The sequence below is a fragment of the Scyliorhinus canicula genome, chromosome 2, assembly GCF_902713615.1.
Source record: "Scyliorhinus canicula chromosome 2, sScyCan1.1, whole genome shotgun sequence".
Classification (NCBI taxonomy): domain Eukaryota; kingdom Metazoa; phylum Chordata; class Chondrichthyes; order Carcharhiniformes; family Scyliorhinidae; genus Scyliorhinus; species Scyliorhinus canicula.
The window spans coordinates 74,467,991-74,482,800 of record NC_052147.1 but is presented as its reverse complement, the minus strand read 5'-3'; the positions used below and the strand labels follow the sequence as shown (position 1 = coordinate 74,482,800).

Genomic DNA, 14,810 nt, shown 5'->3' with positions numbered 1-14,810 from the left:
ACTTCTTCACCCAAAGGGTTGTGAATCTATGGAATTCCTTGCCCAGTGAAGCAGTTGAGGCTCCTTCATCAAATGTTTTTAAGATAGAGATAGATAGTTTATTGAAGAATAAAGGGATTAAGGGTTATGGTGTTCGTGCCGGAAAGTGGAGCTGAGTCCACAAAAGATCAGCCATGATCTCATTGAATGGCGGAGCAGGCTCGAGGGGCCAGATGGTTTACTCCTGCTCCTAGTTCTTATGTTCTTTTGACAAATAAACACAGAGGGGAAGAGAGGGGTGAAAATAATAAGTAAAATTAAAAGATGAGAGTCTTTGTTTCTGATGGTTGTTTCTAGCCCTCTTTCCTTCAAACCAGGCTTTCAGGTCAAGATTTCTGCTATCCAGCCTGTAATGGTTTTCATTGTACATTCATTCAGATCTCTGCAGTTTCAGAAATACAGCAGCTTTTCTTTAGAAAACACAAGTGAGTGCGGGAGAGAGGGAAGAGAGAGAGATAGAGATAGATAGAAAGAGAGAGAGAGAAAGAGAGGGTCCGTTCCTCTCAGTGTCCAGGATTCATACTCTACTTTCCTTTGGTCTCTGGAAATCATCCCACTCAGGCAGGATTCAATCACCACCTGTTACCAGGCAGAATATGGTCTTTTGGCCAATTCACTGTTAATTCATTTATGTAACTAAAATTTAGAAAGGTGCAAATGGGGAGTTGAGTGTGAAAACATGTTCCATGGTTAAATTTTCAGCGCACATAGTAGAAATCAATAATTGTTTCTGAATAAATAACCCAAGGTCGTAAACAAAAATCGTGAATTTTGCAAAAACGAAAAATTTAGCAATTCTGAATTAAATCTGCTTCGGAAACATTTCTATTTTTCCTGCAAACCTAGAAGACAATTTTGTGCCCACATTAGTCATGAGCACAAACGCAACGTGATCGCAAAATCTCTTGCGAATTGGAAAACAAGATTCTCGCCGGTGTGATCCAATTTTCCCCATCCCTCGCCGGTGATATAAGGTTCTTGCCCAGAAAGGGTGGGAACTTCATTTAAGTATATTTAATAAATGTTTATCTATTCAAATAGCATCCTCGCCATATGATCCCCCACATTTTGAATGTCCCCCTCCCCACCCCCCCAGTATGACACCGTCAGAGAAGTGTGCAGCATTTATATCTCTCAGTGCTGCAGCATCTGTCAAGACGCCAGCTGTGTAGCTGGGCAGCTGCAAACCGGTTTTCTCTCCAGAGCCAGAATGAAACCTTTAGGAACAGTAGGAACAGTATCATTTTCCTTTGGTAACCCAGTGCCTTGAATATTGACAATCGTACCTTGGGACCTTTGCTGTCTTCCGCCTTTTCTTCATTCATGTTTCACCACACCTCTTCCATTCTGCATGCAGTTTGTCTTTTTGATGAATTTCGAGATGACCTCTTATGCATCACCTGCATTTTGCAGCTCTTTACAGTTTCCATACAATAGTTTTGCCAATGCATTTGCTGCCTCTCTGTAATAACAGTTTTTGCATATGTTATATCTGCTTCACTTGGTCATTTTTGATTGAGGGCTCCACACAAAATGTTAAAATATTCTCAATTCCCTGTGTCTGCATGGGTCTTGCCCTCACAACCCAAAGATATGCAGAGTAGCTGGATTGGCCATACTAAATTATCCCTTAATTGAAAAAAAAATAATTGGGCACTCTAAATTTATATTTAAAAAATATATCCTCTATGTGGATGTTGATGGACTAATTGAGTATTTCCAGCATATTATGTTATTGCATAATTTCATTACATCATATGTTTTAAAAAATAAATATAGTACTATAATCATGCTAATGAAATGCTAAATATAATTAATATGACAAATTAAAGAGAACGATGGAATACTTTTATCAATTGGTACATTCTGTTTTCAGTTTAGTTTAGGGTGGAGATCAGGGACGTACAGCTAAGTAGTGAATGAAGCACGGGGAGGAGACAGGGAGGTGGATGGCAGCTGCAATATGAGCCTGGGAGTGGAGCAATTGGTCAAAGTAAAACTTAAAGCAGCGATGGAGTGGGATGCAAGGTCAGACTTGAAACCGAGAAGCAGCGGTGTCAGTGTCCTTTTATTTTCTCGACTAGGAGTAGCAAAGACTGGGTCTGTGTAAAGCAGAAACATTCTTGTGTCTGAAGTTGGGATTACAGGTATTCTTAAGGTTGGAGGTGGGAACACAAGCACTCCTGGAATCAAAGCTAGGAACAAGATATTCTGGACAGTAGTGAAAGAGCTGGAGCCTAGGGAGTGCAGGTGCTCCTGAGTCCCTGACAGTAAGTAGACAGTTCTTGGACTAAGGATGAAAAACAAGGAATTCTTAGCCGGGAATGTGAGCTCAGGTGTTCAGAGAACTAAGGTTGAAGAGAAGCTGACAAAAGGAACAAGGCTGGTTATATGTAACATATCTCATATTTACCATATTGTTGTTTATTATGTTTATTATGTACTGCACGTGCATTTATGTATTGTCTTCAACTGGAATATATACTTTACTGGGGTATGAGGAACATTAGCACAGAGAACATCGAAAAGTTTGGTCAAGAAAGTTTGCTTTAAGGAAGAGCATGAAGTTAAAAAGGGTATTTCAGATAATGGGAGCTGGCAGCTGAAGACATGGTTGACAGTTGTGATGTGAAGTGGATATAAATATACAAAACGCTACAGTTAGGCAAACACAGCTATTGGGGAGAGAGATTATAGGACTGGAGGAGATCACAGAGATGAGGAAAAATGAGGCCATGGATTGGAGGGATTCAGACAGAAAGTTGTGGAAGAGATGATGCGGACCTGGGAGGTAATAATTCATTTGTGGGTCTCAGAAATAAAGAAGATCCATGGTAGTTAGCAAGGTCTATTGTGGAATACAGACATTCCTTTTAGAAGAGATTTCTGGCAGTTTTGAAAGGGAGGAAGCAGTGAGATCATTTAGATATAAACTAGAATGGGGGTTATGAAGGGAAGCGGGATGGTTAGAATTTTGGTGGGAATGGAGTGAAGAGGGTTGGAGGTGTGCCTCTTATTTGAGTTTAGAAAGGACAAGTAGGCAAGTAAGAACAATTAGCAGATGGGAGAAAGTTGAGAGAGACTTCAATTCAGAGCTAGAGTAAGAGGGAACTGGAGAGTGTGTGACTTACTGAGCAAAGAGCATGGGGGCATCTGTGGAGTTGACTGAACAGATAGTCCATGTCTAGGTGATGAACCTGCTAGATGCGAGGTGAGAAAACAGGAGAAGGACCTTATAATTGCTATAAATCCACAGTCTGTTAGCAGTTGTAAACAGAAAGAATATGTCAACTGGGAGCAGAATGGAGGAGAGTTCTTGCATCCGAGCTCTATTTGCAACCGCTCCCCCCCCCCCCCCCCCCCCCCCGGACCAAGTACTCGAGGAGCTCAGTGGTAGTGTCCACAGTCAGGACGTGGTACCAGATGCGACAACGCCTCTGCCTGACCGAAATGTCCACCATGGCCCCCATCTATAACAACCACAGGTTTACTCCCGTAATAATGGACGCCACCTTTAAAATGTGGAGATAGGGCGAGGGGGACACTGACGGTTAGGGACATGTACACAGACAACAGAGTAGCGACCCTGGAGGAACTCACAGAGAGGTTTCAATTACCAGAAGTAAATTAAGTAAGACACATACAGGTCAAACACTTCCTCCGTAAAGAAACAATGACGCAACCCTAGATATCAGGACATTTGCTAATCGAGGAACTGCTGGATACGAGTGAACAAGGGAAGGGAAACTGTGGGGGCCTTTGTGGGCGATTGTTGGAAGAGGTATACTCCCCCCTGGACGAGACAAGGGAAAAAAGGGAGGAACAACTAGCATGGGGGGGGGGGGGGTGACTCTGGATCGAAGCATTGCACAGGGCGAACTTCACCTTCACACGTGCAGGGCTGAGCCTAATGCAGCTGTAACTGGTGCACAGAGCACACCTAACCAAAACCCGAATGAACAGGTTCTTCCTGGAGGTGGAGGACAAATGCAAACGATGCCAGGGAGGCCTGGTCAACCACACCCACATGTTCTGGTCCTGTCCCAGACTTGTCAGGTTCTGGACAATCTTCTTTGATGCTATGTCCAAGGTTGTGGGGATGAGGGTGGAGCTGTGCCCAAAGGTGGCAGTCTTCGGGGTATTAGATTAGTCAGAACTCTTTATGGGGAGGCCGACGCCCTAGCCTTTGCCTCCCTGATCGCCTAATGGAGAATACTGCTCGGCTAGCGATCAGCAGCATCACCCAAAGCTGTAGATTGGCTGATTGACCTGGTCCAATTTCTCAAACTGGAGAAAATAAAATTTGTCATCTGGGGTTCAGAAGCGGGATTTCACAGGACGTTTACCAACTTGTTGCAGGATCTGTGTGGTAGTTACCACTGTTGTATTATATTGTATATATGGGTTTTACAGTAAGGCCCCTGTACTACAGGTACAGGTGTAGATCCCTGCCTGCTGGCAGTACGGTAGCATTGTGGATAGCACAATGGCTTCACAGCTCCAGGGTCCCAGGTTCGATTCCGGCTTGGGTCACTGTCTGTGCGGAGTCTGCACATCCTCCCCGTGTGTACGTGGGTTTCCTCCGGGTGCTCCGGTTTCCTCCCACAGTCCAAAGATGTGCAGGTTAGGTGGATTGGCCATGATAAATTGCCCTTAGTGTCCAAAATTGCCCTTAGTGTTGGGTGGGGTTACTGAGTTATGGGGATAGGGTGGAGGTGTTGACCTTGGGTAGGGTGCTCATTCCAAGAGCCGGTGCAGAATCGATGGGCCGAATGGCCTCCTTCTGCACTGTAAATTCTATAAAAATTCTATTCTATGTATAAATGTCTGGGCTCTCCGTACAGCAGCCATTTTGTCAGCTGCTGTAGGAGGCCACACATCTCTGTGTAATAAAGCCTCGATTACATTCTACTAGTCTCGTCTCGTCGTAATTGATAGTGCATCAATCTGTTCATAACCAACAACCAGTAGAGTAAGGGGGAGGGAGTTGGGGAGGTGAGGGAGGTAGGGAGGGGATTGAGGCGAGGGGATTGGGGTGAGGGGAGGGAGGAGACACAAATGACCCATGGGACAAAGAGGAAAAGGAGAGGGGGAGGGTAGGGGGAGGGGGGAATGGAGTGAAGGCACACAAATAAACAAGAGAGACAAGGGATAAAGCCGCAGGAGACAGGTCCGAAGACAAGCTTAAACCCATATTAAACTGTAAGTAGACGCCTATAAATACGTGCTCTGGCCACACTGGGGATTATAATAGATATATGCTGACTAAAGGGGGACCATGGTCACAAAGGGAAGGAAGACAATTGCCTGTCAATATATGTTTTCTGTTTGTTGTCTTTTTTGTTTATGTTCCCTTTTAGTGTGATTATACAATATGTAACTTAAGGGCGGCTTGTGGCATAGTGGTTAGCACTGGGACTGCGGCGCTGAAGACACGGGTTCGAATCCCGGCCCTGGGTCACTGTCCATGTGGAGTTTGCACATTCTCCCCGTGTCTGTGTGGGTTTCACCCCCACAACCCAAAGATGTGCAGGTTAGGTGGATTGGCCACGCTAAATTTGCCCTTAATTGGGGAAAAAAATAATTGGGTAATCTAAATTTATTTATTTAAAAAAATGTAACTTATGAATTGTTAAATATAAGACGTGAAAACTCAATAAAAGCATTTTTTAAAAAAGGATATGCCAATTTTTGTTCAGATTTCTAAAATTACTGACTCTACCCTTACAGCTAATAGACAATTGCCTTATTTTTCTGATTAAGCTTACCTTAATAGAGCTCACCGTGAATTGTTTAACTGTTTAATGTCACAAAACATTAGTTACTCAGACTGGTTTTCCCGTAACAGTATTATCGCAGTTCAAAAGTTCATGCTTTCTTTTGCCAGCAAATGAATTAATGGATGATCCAAATTGTTGTTATACTGCATCTTAATGCTACCAGACCTGTTTCAGAGCTGGAGAAATGATGGGGTGGGGCTTACAAAGAACGTGACTAATTGCTATGTAAATAGCCAATTTATGGTGAAGGAGCTTTTAAAACATTCTGGATTGTCATATTCAGATGCATCTTACGCCCAATCTCCCGGTGTTCAAATATTCTGACATCAGGTGGCACCCTTAAGCCACACAATGGAACTTTTGCATCGTGGGCTTGATGGATCATCAGAGAACCAACAAAAGAATAAAGAACAAAGAAAAGTACAGCACTTTGGCTCTCCAAGCCTGCAGCGACCATGCTGCCCCTCTATTCCCATCCTATTCATGTATTTGTCAAGAAGCCCCTTAAACGTCACTGTCATGGCGCAACGGATAACGCGTTGGACTAGTCGCTGTCGTGATCAGACTTTCAAAGATTGTGGGTTCGAGTCCCACCAGAGTCGATTAGAGGCAAAGTTTGAAGAAATAAGGAACAGGTTTATCAATGTCCCCAGATTAGTGAAACTGCCGCCCCAAACTTCCTTCTGGGCGGCGCGGGATCACAGTGGTTAGCACAACTGTTTTACAGCTCCAGAGTCCCAGGTTCGATTCCCGGCTTGGGTCACTGTCTGTGTGGAGTCTGCACCTTCTCCCCGTGTCTGCGTGGGTTTCCTCCGGGTGCTCTGGATTCCTCCCACAGTCCAAAGTTGTGCAGGTTAGGTGGATTGGCCATGCTAAATTGTCCCTGAATGTCCAAAATTGCCCTCAGTGTTGGGTGGGGTTACTGGGTTATAGGGGTAGGGTGGTAGTGTGGGCTTGGGTACGGCGCTCTTTCCAAGAGCCGGTGCAGACTCGATGGGCCGAATGGCCTCCTTCTGCACTGTCAATTCTATATACCTGCTTCCACCACCTCCTCCGGCAGCTTGTTCCAGGCACCCACTATCCTCTGTGAAAAAAACGTCCCGCGCACATATCCTCAAAACCTTGCCCCTCGCACCTTAAACCTATGTCCCCTAGTAATGGACTCTTCCACACTGGGAAAAAGTTTCTGACACTCCAGAGAATCTCTCTGCCAGTGAAACGAAAATGAAATGAAATGAAAATCGCTTTTTGTCACAAGTAGGCTTCAATGAAGTTACTGTGAAAAGTCCCTAGTCGCCACATTCCGGTGCCTGTTCAGGGAGGCTGGTACGGGAATTGAACCCGCGTTGCTGGCCTGCCTTGGTCTGCTTTAAAAGCTAGCTATTTAGCCCAATGTGCTAAACCAGCCCCTGAACGGTCACCGCTGAGAATCAAATTGCTGGGGGACCAGAGAATCGAGCGGCACAGTAATTGACAGTCCTATTAAGAGCAGTGTGCACACACAGAAGAAGTTAATAGTGAGTTGGAAGAGCGGCATACTGGCTCAGTGGTTAGCACTGCTGCCTACGGTGCTCAGGACCCGGGTTCGATCCTGGGCCCGGGTCACCCTCCGTGTGGAGTTTCCACATTCTCACCTTGTCTGCGTAGGTTTCACCCCCACAACCCAAAGATGTGCAGGTTCGGTCGATTGGCCACACTAAATTGCCCCTTAATTGTAAAAAAAAATTGATTATTCTAAATTATTTTTTTAAAAAGTGAGTTGGATGACATGCTATATGAACTGGCGTGAAACTAAATTGAGCAAACAAGGTATAAACTGAGGGAAGATGTGATAAATTAAAGGGAGAGGACAAGGCAAAGAGCATGGTAGCAATAATGGTAAAGGTAATCAGACTGCAGTAGGAAGCGACAGAATAATAATAATCTTTATTGTCACAAGTAGGTTTACATTAACACTGCAATGAATTTACTGTGAAAAGCCCCGAGTCGCCACATTCCAGCGCCTGTTCGGGTACACAGAGGGAGAATTCAGAATGTCCAAATTACCTGACAGCACGTCCTTCAGGACATTTGGGAGGAAACTGTAGCACCTGGAGGAAACCCACAGACACGGGTGAACATGCAGACTCAACACATATAGTGACCCAAGCATGGAATTGAACCTGGGACCTTGGTGCTGTGAAGCCATAGTGCTAACCAATATGCTACCGTGCTGCCCACACTTAAGGGTATGACGTAGAACCCAAGATGCACATTGGGACCTGCAGATGTTCTGATGTACTGACTCTGTGGGGATTGCCCAGAAAGTTTGAACTTCAAATTAGCAATGGCATTGCTCCCCAGGATCCTAGTAGAAAGTATCTCATTCTAAGTTAGAGTCAGATACTTTGGACAGTTCAAATACAAATCTTCATGGGATGTGGCATCACAGGCAGGACCAACACTTGTTGCCCATTCCTAATTGCCCTTGAACTGAATGCCATGCTGGGCTATTTCGGATAGCAGTTAAGTGTCAACCACATTAGGTTGGGAGTCGCATGTTGGCCAGACCAGATAATGAGGCAAACATCCTTCCTTAAAGGATGTCAGTGAAACAGATAGGTTTTTACCACAATCAAAGATATTTTCATGGACACCATTACAGAGACTAGCTTTTTGTTCCAGATTTACTAATTCAATTAAAATTCCACCAGCTGCCATCTGGATCCCGGATGAGAACCCAACTATTTGCAATTTGTTAAACTACGAGGAAATGTTACTGCACCACAGGAGTGATGACATTGACACCAGGAATCTTTTATGTGAAAACAAAATTTAATTTAAGCATATAGTTAACAACATTAGCAACAAAGAAATAGCTTTACAGTTAACAGTTACAACAGTTCTTAAATAAAAGAGAAATGCTTAATTTCGTAAACCTGCTTCTACATTCCAATTAAGCAAACCAGTACATTTCAACTACCACTCATGATGGGCAGCACTGTACCATAGTGGTTAGCACCATGGCTTCACAGCGTAAGTGTCCCAGGTTTGATTCCTGCTTGGGTCACTGTCTGTGCGGAACCAGCACGTTCTCCATGTGCCTGCATTGGTTTCCTCCAGGTGTTCCGGTTTCCTCATGAAAGACGTGCTGTTGGTGAATTGAACATTCCGAATTCTCCCTCTGCGTATCCGAACAGGAGCCAGAATGTGGCAACTAGGGGCTTTTCACAGTAACCTCATTGCAGTGTTGATGTAAGCCTACTTGTGACAATAAAGATTATCATTGAATAAAGTTAACAACCAGGTTTCTACTTGCTTTTCTCTATGCAGAATATTTGTAGAGAGCGCCTTTCAGGACCAAACTGAAACAACTATGTTCAGATGAGAGCACTAGGACTAACTCACTTTCCAGACAGACCTGGCTCCTCCCATTAACTACATGGGCAGCACGGCAGCATTGTGGATAGCACAAATGCTTCACAGCTCCAGGGTCCCAGGTTCGATTCCGGCTTGGGTCACTGTCTGTGTGGAATCTGCACATCCTCCCCGTGTGTGCGTGGGTTTCCTCTGGGTGCTTCGGTTTCCTCCCACAGTCCAAAGATGTGCAGGTTAGGTGGATTGGCCATGATAAATTGCCCTTAGTGTTAGGTGGGGTTACTGGGTTATTGGGATAGGGGGAGGTGTTGACCTTGGGTAGGGTGCTCTTTCCAAGAGCCGGTGCTGACTCGATGGGCCGAATGGCCTCCTTCTGCACTGTAAATTCTATGACATAATCTGTACCCAAAGCATAAGGCATTATTTTGTCTCTTCTTACATGGTGTCCCTTGACTTGTCTATCCAGGACCAAACACAATACCCCTCATAAATTATATATATCCCAGGGGCCCTTCAGACATAAACAATATTTTATTAGATAGATATATGCAAACAAGTAAATGGGTCTCAAGATCTATTAGAAGAACACATCACCTGCAAATCAATGATTACCTCGTTTTTATGACACCTTAATCACAGGACAAGCAGTCATATTCTCTGTATGCATCTTAAGCCAGGTTTTAATAACATTACTGCAAAAAAAATAAATAGAAACTATGACAATTTCTTACATTCAGCACAATTTGAATCCAAGTCTCTGTAACATTAACCTGGTCCCCTTGAATTACTAGTCCAGTGACAATACCACTATGCAACTATGCTATCTGCATAGTTATCCAGGAAATGTTACACAGAAAAATCCTAGTGTAACTCCTGGGTAACTATACAACTGACCACCCATTCACCCACTGGCTCTCCCTTGAGCCCCTGACTCGCCTCACTCCTTGATTACCTCAATGACCGCCCCTGCCCCCCCCCCCCCCCCCCGACTACCCCGCCTCCAACTGAACCCAACCTGACTGCATCCTGACCCACCTATCCACCGTACCCACCTGCAACCTTAATCCACTTAACACCTCACCCCCCTGCCCCGTACCACCTCAACCACCTGCCATCCTAGCAGCTTACTCATCTGCCATCCTAATCCTCATCCACCTGCCACCCTTCCCACTTGCCACTTTACCAACTCACCCACACACCACTCTATCAACTTGCTCACTTACCTTACCCACCCTACCACATACCCACTTATCTCACCCACCCAACCCATTTACCCTCTTATCTCACCCACCTACCTCCGCTATCTACCCCAACCATTCACTCATTCATCCACTTGCCCATTCACTCATATTCATACTGGGTGTTTAAACTTACCTTATGGCAGCCGGTGCTGTAAAAAAGGCGTGTGTCTTCTGCGCTCCTCTGATTCTCTTCAATGTTCTGAGTGCGGATTCCTGCACTGAGGAGTTCTATTTTATGGCAGATTGGAAGTGTGTTTTTTTTTAAGTATCCGGGTAAATATATTATTATCGGGTCCCAGAGAGAGTTGTTCATGATCAGGGCTTACATTGGAGGCTAAGCTGTTGGTAACATTATACTGAACATTCTACTAACTATGTACAATGCAGGCTGAGCATGAGTCTCCACATAGAACCATCTCTTTGTGTACTCTTTATCCTGTGGGTTTTTTTCATAGCTGATGAGGGAGACATCTAAGGTTATTTAAAATGAACTCTTTATACCCCCAAAGTCTCTGAATCAAATAAATACAGAATTTACATCATCTGACATCTGCCCCCAGTCTCCTCCTCCCCCACACCGGGGCACGGGTCTGTCAGCGCCAGGACCGCTCAATGACGGACTCACGTCAGGGCACAAATATACGCATCTTCGAGACAGGCGGTGGCAGGAGCATGGTTGCCTGCGCAACAGGACCAGTGATCCGACACGGTCTGGAGCCCGGGAAATGAAGCACACCACCACCTGGACCACATGTGTTGACAGGACCCGGGGACTGAAGTGACGTATAGAGACCCATTCAGGATCCGGATGCCGTCCCCTGTGCCGCCTCAGGGAATCCCCGAGGCCCCGCCAAGGTGAGACGCCCTCTCACTGTGCACGCCGGCTGTCGGAAGTCAGGGAGCTGAGATGACTGCCACACCCACAGGTCCCTCCAGCAACAACGATGACAGTGACGCTGTATCTGACATGGACAGTGGGCAACCAGATGACCATGTACCGACATTGACAGTCTCGTCGACCGAACAGCCCCAACTTCACCGCTCTTCGTGAAAACGACGGTCACCGGTGCGCTACATGCCTTCCGGGCCGGCTACGCAGCATCTGGACTCCCGGCCACTGCCCAAGCAACTGAGGGATCCACTGCCAAAAGGTGTTTCTCCTGATTTGGGGTGAGGGGTGTTACGACCCCCCCAAGGGGTTTGGACCTACATTGTATTAGATTCCCCTCCTACACCTTGGAATACAAACTCCCCACGTGATTAGGGGGCAGAGTTTCCTCCCAATTGGAGGAACGCCCTCAGGATATAAACCTGGGAGGGGCAGCATAGTGGCACAGTGGGTTAGCCCTGCTGCCTCACGGCGCCGAGGTCCCAGGTTCGATCCCGGCTCTGGGTCACTGTCCGTGTGGAGTTTGCACATTCTCCCCGTGTTTGCGTGGGTTTCACCCTCACAACCCAAAGATGTGCAGGGTAGGTGGATTGGCCACGCTAATGTGCCCATTAGTTGGAAAAAATTAATTGGGTACTCTAAGTTTTTTAAAAAAGGATATAAACCTGGGAGCAGGTCAGGGAGGAGGACCATGAGGGAGAGTGAGAGAGCATAGTGATAATAATATAACAATAATCTTTACTGTTCCAAGTAGACTTACATTAACACGACAATGAAGTTACATGAAAAGCCCCGGGTCACCACATTCCAGCGCCTGTTCGGGTACACAGAGGGAGAATTCAGAATGTCCAAATTACCTAACAGCACGTTTTCTGGGACTTGTGGGAGGAAACTTGTGCACCTGGAGGAAACTCACACAGACATGAGGAGAATTGTAGACTCTGCACAGACAGTGACCCAAGCCGGGAATCGAACCTGGGACCCTGGCGCTGTGAAGCAACAGTGCTAACCACTGTGCTACCGTGCATATTCAGGAGTAGTAGAATAAGCTTGTTGTGTCCTGTCTGTCTGGCTATGTGTGAAGCCCTTACCTTTGGTCACAACACCCTGACAGAATTGAAACTCCTGATTCGGTGTCTAATTTTAAGTTTGTTTCATGTCAGTTGACCATAATATCTGCACTCCAATAGTTCCCTTTTGATCCAGCAATCTCCCTCAAGAATGTCACTTCATTATTATTTTTGCCTTCAACTTCTTGAATGGTACATGATCTTCATTGTTTCTTCTTCAATTTTTTTGTTCGGAGATTTTTGCTTCAACGTATCGATTTAAAATGCCTCTTTTCTTGCATGGATGGCAATCTGCAATTTTGGCGGGACATTCTTATCAACTGAGCCTTCTCCCTCCACAACAAGAACACTGAACAATGCAGCAAGCATACCTCATCACTTTTTTCTGGTTTGGCTTAAGTGCGCTGCAACCCCTATGTCCTACAAACTGCACTGTGTCAGCCATTTTTCTCCATGGGATTTCTATTTCACATTGAATAAAAATAATCTGATTTTGCTTTCTCCCTCCTGCATGCCGCATTACCGTCACAGCCTTCAATAGAGCCAACTCTTCCCTCAGTTGTGGACAATTTAATAAAATCTCCCCATGGGCTCCTACAATGACATTATCCCGAATAAATTTATCTTTCAGGGCTCCATATTTATAATTCTCAGCCAGTCAATTTAAGTCAGTAATGAGGGAATCTTTGTTCTTTCCTGGTCTTTGGATGCACCCATTGCATTTTGCCCTCTCAATAATGGTGTTCCTTCAAGGACTATGATAAATATCAATGGTTTTGATAAATTGTTTATATGTTGCCATGCCTTTGTTTATGTCCTATATTACTATTACATTACCTTCGCTACTGCCTCGGGCTATGAACTAAGGAACACTTACCCGTCTTCCCTGCCGGTTTTGAAACTGTTCTGTTCTTGTTAAGCCAGCAAAGCCAGTTCTGCCACTTCTCTGATCTAGGAGGAATATCCTGGGATTTTTCCGGATTGTGTAGTAACAAGGTCGCAAAGTCACAGGTTAAGACAAGAGGATAAATCAAAAAGTTGAAGTTGAAGATGAAGTTGTTGTGCAATTATCAGAAATGATTTTTGATCAGATGTTTGAAAAAGAACAAGAACTGGTGGAGGATGAGGCGGATATTTTTAGTTCAGGAAAATTAGCGGAGTTACAACAAAAAGATACATAAATAAAATGGATGTATCAGAAAGCATACACGGAAGAGGAATCTGAGTGTATACCAGAGTGTTATTCCCGTAAAAGTGATGCCTTGATGAGAAAATGGAAACCTTTACATATACAGGCGGATGAAAAGTGGGCTGAAGTTCATCAAGTAGTATTGCCGGTAGGATATAGAAAGGTGGTGTTGCGGGTTGCACATGAGATACCAATGGGAGGTCTTTTGGGAATAAGGAAGACACAAGCTAAAGTACAAAAACATTTTTATTGGCCTAGACTACATAAAGATGTTGTTAAATTTTGTCAAACACGGCAAACATGTCAAGTGAGAGAGAAACCTCAAGCAGTGATAAAACCAGCACCCTTAATACCCATTCCAGCATTTGATGAACCTTTTACAAAGGTCCTAATTGATTGCATAGGACCGCTTCCTAAAATGATAAGTGGGAATGAATATCTTTTGACGATAATGAATGTGTCTACTAGGTTTCCAGAGGCCATTCCAGTATGTAATATTACAGCTAAAAAGATTGTGGAGGAGTTACTTAAATTCTTTGCTAGATATGGACTACCCACAGAATAACAATCGGATCAAGGATCGAATTCTACCTCAAGATTATTCAAAGAAGTTATGGGCCAGGATTCTCCCCTACCCGGCAGGGCGGGCGGTCCCGGCGTATTGGAGTGGCATTTACATAGAATTTACAGTGCAGAAGGAGACCATTCGGCCCATCGAGTCTGCACCGGCTCCTGGAAAGAGCACCCGACCCAAGATCAACACCTCCACCCTATCCCCATAACCCAGTCACCCCACCCAACACTAAGGGCAATTTTGGACAATAAGGGCAATTTATCATGGCCAATCCACCTAACCTGCACATCTTTGGACTGTGGGAGGAAACCGGAGCACCCGGAGGAAACCCACGCACACACGGGGAGGATGTGCAGACTCCGCACAGTCTTTTTTTACAACATTCAACCACTCCGGTGTCGGGCCTCCCCAAAGGTGCAGAATTGTCCGCATCTTTAGGGGCCAAGTCCTCACATTGAGGGGCTAGGCCCGCGCCGGAGTGTTGCCGCTCCGCCGAACAGCGCGAATGGCCTTTGGCGCCCGCCAGCTGGGGCCGTCATGCAGGCGCATGCACAGGGGAGGGGGTCTCTTCCGCCCCCGCCATGGTGAAGACCATGGCGGGGTGGAAGAAAAAGAGTGCCCCCACAGCACAGAAACTGATCACGGGCCAGGCCACCATGGGGGCACCCCCC

The 14,810-nt window shown here is 45.4% G+C and overlaps 1 long non-coding RNA gene across 1 annotated transcript; it reads right to left on the bottom strand.

The window, feature by feature from the left end:
• Positions 1-1,425: 1,425 nt before the first annotated feature.
• On the bottom strand, positions 1,426-10,715 carry LOC119962380. Its single transcript, XR_005459852.1, has 3 exons — positions 10,551-10,715; positions 9,789-9,868; positions 1,426-1,501 (listed from the first exon to the last, which is right to left on the bottom strand). It is a non-coding gene; the product is annotated as an uncharacterized LOC119962380 (long non-coding RNA).
• Between the last annotated feature and the right edge of the window lie 4,095 nt (positions 10,716-14,810).